Genomic DNA, 5,787 nt, shown 5'->3' with positions numbered 1-5,787 from the left:
ATACAGGTAATCGGAAATTGTCAGAAACATTTTTAAAATATCGTTTAGAATGTTTTAATTTTTATTTTAATACCAAATTGGTCAGTGTTGAAATACGTTTTACAAACAATCGAACACATTTGATGAAACATATTTGCAACGCTTTTTAATTCATAGTTCATTTAATACAATTTTATTGTATTGCCGCCTTCGACATTGCAGCGGCCTTTATGGAATGAGATGTTTTCTTTGCCTCAAAAGAGGTCGACTTATTATCTTCTTAGTGTGCGTTTACACTTTACATAACGATGTTTTTTACTTCATAAAATGTGTGGTATTACAACTGATGTCTTCTGTTTTATACCATATCGTTTGTTTTATAAAAAAAATACATCTCAGAAACAACTACAATCGGTAGCAAGTAAAATCGGCAAGATATTACATCGGCCTAAAAGAAATTATGTATGTTCTACTGCAACGGCATTTCGTGATGACCTAAATGCGAACGCCATTCGTTTGACACCAAAGTGCTGAGTAGCTGTTTGACAGCACTATGGAACGGACGTAATTTAGGCATTTTCGATGCAATACGAGCATGAACAGGTTATATGAGTGTTGAACGAAAACGATTTATACATATCAAATCAACATAATGTAATTAATTTTACAAAATGTTATGTTCTCTTACTTAAATTATTCATATAAAATTTTACAAAACTTACAAACTGATAAGTGATACCATTTAAATTACTTTCGGCTTGAAGGATAAACATACATTTAAGACTTTGAGACGTTAAAAAGGTACTGTAAATAATGGCGGCTAAATAAAAAAAGTCAACCTGTAACACTTGTAATAATGATTCAGGGCATTTATTACAAGACCATTTACTTGTATTGAACTACTTTGAAGTGTGCAAATAATGCTCTCAAAAGATTATTTCAAACTACTCCATTTGTTACAGGGCATGGTTTGAGACCAAATAATGGCGAAGTGTTTCTATCGTACACCAGGACAGGATGATTTCTTCGATTTAATAGATGGAAAATCACGACGACGTCTATATCATTAAGATCGATTACATGATTTAAAGTATGTTTGTGAGTATATTTCATATAAAAAATACAATGATTTTTAGGTCGCCGTTTTGTAGTGGATGTAATATCCGTTCGATCACCAATGTGGAAGCGTTCTTTCTATTTCCGCCACAGGCAGAAAGTACTGGTTCTTACTCCGAGGGAACGGAATCGAAAGCTTTACAGGCTGTCGATGCAATAGAGCTAAATTAAATTGGCTTAAACTAAACTATTCTGCTAAAACCGTTTTCGGATGGTCATAAGGTGCTTTCTTACTGTTCTTCTTTCATTACATCTTTCTCTGAACCTGCTAGCTGAGTGCAAGTGTGTACACCTACCGCCCTTATATACCTTAACCACAGTTGCAAACGTTGTAAATCCGAACTAAATAACGAAATAATGAAAACAACGAATTGTATGAAACACATGGTACCATAGCATGTGGATTTTTTTAAGCATTGTTTAACAAGACGATTACCAGGTCTTGTAATTTGTTTGGGTTAAATGTATTAATATTCAGTATAATTAAGACTTATCAGCATGACTAGATTCTCTTGGTTTGATTGTTTAATGTGATTTCTTTAACAGATGTCAAAGTGTTTGAGTTGTTTCCACAAACTTCCATCTTCATGAGCTTTATTTCTGTGAATTTAGCTTAAACCAGCATTCCCATATGAAAGCCAAACCAAAAGGGAGTACAACTAACTCTCACTCATACAAAATGGTTCTTTTTAATATGAATATACTTTTTTAATATGAATATATCTTAATTATGAATATTTCTATTCATATTTAATCCACGTTTTAAATTGAAATATGCGCAAACAACTCTTCAAAACATTTCTATTAAAATTGCCAAGAAATAACATCACGTATAACTCAAAGCTTTAAAAACTTTCGAATTATTATTTATCATAACGCTGCATTGCATATGCCTGATATAACGTTGCATGATATGTTTTTGTATATCAGTTTCACAGGAAGTTTTTAGGCCTTATATCAGTCAATGATAGGAGGTAAGTCATATTACTCGGAATCAACTATAACATAACAATTTGTAGTAAAATCGAATCAGATTCAACTAAACAAACAATTTTATATCAAAATGTAATATGTTCCTAACACAAAATGCAACACAAACAGCAAAAACATGTTTTATAAAATATTAAGCGCAAGTGCTCATGACGTCATTATTAACACGTCAAACGACAAAAATCATATTCTTTCCCGCTAAAAGTGTAGCTTTTAAGTGATTATTTTCATTATTTCTTTAAAGTCGGGGACGTAGAGGTATGATAAACAGAAAAACAGGTTACTGCTTCGGCAAGCCTCGCCGTTATATTATTCTAAGCCTTGCCTGATATATCACAAAAGGACCAGCCAGTAACCTGTTATTCTCAATATATGGGGCGCGCTCACTGAAAAGGGGTTTATTTCCCGCTAAAAATGCAGCTTTTTACCGATAGTTTTCATTATTTCATTAAAGCCGGGGACGTATGATAAACAGAAAAACAGGTTACTGCCTTGACAAGACTCGCCGTTATATTATTCTAAGCATTGACTTATATAGCACAAAAAGATCAGACAGTTACCTGTTACTCTCTATATATGGGAAGCGCTGGGAAAGGGGGCTTTCATGCATGTGCGGAAAGAGTCGTTCCAGATTAGCCTGTGCAGTTAGCACAGGCTAATCAGAGACGATACTTTCCGCTTTTAATGAATTTTTTCACTTAAAGGAAGACTGTTTTTAACAAAAATACTGTTTAGTCGGTGAGTATCGTCCCTGATAAGCATGTGCAGACTGCACCGGCTAATCTGGAACGACACTTTACGCACGTGCATTAAACTCCCATTTTACAGAGCGAGGCTTATATTATTGACGCAAAAAGTCCAAACCAATTTGGTTGACATTCAATGCCAATGAGGAAATGTCAAACACTTATTCGCCTTTTTTCCCGTCCATTGTTCAGCGGCAAATTTTAATGAGCATTTTGGGATCTTTTAAATATTTTCCAAATAGAATTCAGCTGTACATTTGTTCTAAAATGTATTTTTTAACTTCAAATATATTATTTATGCCAGAATCACTCAGTGTTTTTATTCATTTCTTAATAACACTTTCATAACAAAAATTGCAAATTTAAATTAATTTCAATATGATTTTAATAACAAGTGTCTTACCGTATTCACTGTAATTTACTAATTATGTAACTGAATTAACCAAAATGTGCATTGAAACTAGCACTCGTGTATGCAACAATACACTAACGTTCACGCCTTAAGTCTGTCATTTCGTTTTCTCAAAATGGCATTTCATTTGCTGTAAATATATATTTTCTTGATAATAGTTAATTTGAACTTCACATAAAGCTTTACTCTAGTTGTAGAAGTGTGATATATTTTTGTTTCAATTATCTTTCACATAAACAACACAACTTAGGAATGATTGCAGTATCTCCAATGAGCACTTGAATAAATAAAATATGCCGTGCTCTGATTGAAAAGCACATTTAAGGTTTGGTTCAGTGCTCCTTATTGTCGTTGGAACGTACGTAGGCCGTGCTCTGAGAAAAAGGGGTTAAATGCATGTGAGTAAAATGTCGTCCCAGATAAGCCTGTGTATCACGCACAGGCTAATCAGGGACGACACTTTCAGCCTAAACTGTATTTGTGCTAATTAGAGACCTACTTTAAACAGAAAATATCATACAAGCGGAAAGTTTCGTCCCAAATTAGCCTGTGCGGACTACACAGGCTAATATGGGACTGCACTTTACTCACATTCATTTAACCTCTTTTTCTCAGAGCACGGCTAACATACGTTTTAACGACAATAAGGAGCACTAAACATAATATTAAATATGCTATTCAATCTGTAATCATTCACTTCACATGCTAATACGACAGTATACCTTATCAATGCGTGTTCGTATTCATTAAAGTATTAGAACAATGACTTATTGCAGGTGAACGTATAAACTGCATGTGTTATAGTTCAATATATAACCTGTTTCATATTATGCTTTTTTCTGAACGAAATCAAATGAGTTAAATGATGCATTTCTTAATAAAATGCATAATGTTCAGTTCAAGTTGTGGCATTTGAATAAATAAAGACACACATTATTTAATCTAGGATCCAGTTTATGAAAATTTGTGTACTGTCATTGTTTTGCAAATTTTAGATACCCGATAGTTTAGAATAAATACATCTAATGCATTCTGAAGCGCGAGAGCGTGCCTGTTCTACGGTTCCTGTTGTTGCATCGATGGCATTTAAGTTGTTTTCTACAAATAGTGAGATAAAAGCAACTAACAATTACGTCTTCCTTATCATGAGCATGAATGTATTTATTGATATTCTATTGACAAGAGATTGTTCACGCACATGTTTTATTTGCGAACGAAGATATGACCTTAGTTTTGCATGAGATTTAACTGAAAATTTTCAGAGACTAACACGATCACACGATGATCACGTTCTTTCATAGTAATAATGGGATTGCAAAATGCGTATGCAGTATTTTGTAAAAAAAAATACAACTTCCATACACACCATTCCAAAGACAATATTTAAAGAGCAATTAAAGTGCGGTACACTAAAATGTTTATTTTCTTTTCCTTAGTTATCTTTCAATCTCGTCCGGCCGACATTTCCCGACACTATACTGTTGACATTGCAGTTAATATGTCAACATTTTACTTATTGACGTTTTTTCTTGTATATGTGTCATTGCGCACGTGTGTTGTTTATCCACTCATTAACGTTCATCAACGAGATACAAGTTACAAGTTATCAAATAATAATATGAACCTTATACAATATATATTTAAGAATTTTGTATGCCCCTTTACAGTACCACATTTAAAGGAAATTTGAAAATACTTTTAGATGATGTGTTCATTTTCAAAGATATTCACAAAAAGGATCGCTTGTTTAACCCATTTATGCCTAGCGTCTAGAAAAAAAGGCCTTGGCTAACAGCGTAGACCCAGATGAGGCGCCGCATGATGCGGCGTCTCATCAGGGTCTGCGCTGTTTGCTTGAAGGAATTTCTGAAAGAATTATTCTAAATATACAAATAAATATACTAGACATCCCTAATTTTGAAAATAAATTGATCCAATTAAGAAGGATGGGAGAGTCCACGAAACATAAATGGGTTAATTGGATCGAATGAAATTCGCAGATACTAGTGTATCCGTGTCGCGTTATTAGACCTGTTAAGCTCAAATTAGGTACATCTTCATAATACTGTTTCTATGACGGTGATTTGATTTTAGAGTTTCGTGTCATAGATGGTCTTGATATTTCAAATATAAGAAATATTATGTACATAATTACTTTTACGTCGTCAAAGCCTTTTCAATTGGATCATTAATCGTGAATGTGATCTAATATTTTACTTGTTAATATGTGTACTGTTGATGTCGATGTTCGCTAACCGAAACAATGTGTTTCCGTTATCTGTTAAGAACTTTACATTGACGTCAAAACAATTGATCATGTGAGCCAGTCAGGAATATCGTTTTTTTGCAGCCCACGTATGAGTATGAAAACCGTTGCACAATATGTACATTATCGTTCCGAAATGAGCATTTTTATATAGCAATAACACTCTGTTCAAGACACAATTACTTCCTGAATAATCAAATTAATAGACAAATGTTAAGAGCTTGTTATAATATAATCAACTTCAGAGAAACGTATCGTGATGCAGTTTACGTCGACGA

Source organism: Dreissena polymorpha, chromosome 3, assembly GCF_020536995.1.
Source record: "Dreissena polymorpha isolate Duluth1 chromosome 3, UMN_Dpol_1.0, whole genome shotgun sequence".
NCBI classification, from domain to species: domain Eukaryota; kingdom Metazoa; phylum Mollusca; class Bivalvia; order Myida; family Dreissenidae; genus Dreissena; species Dreissena polymorpha.
Note: the sequence above shows the minus strand (reverse complement) of the source record.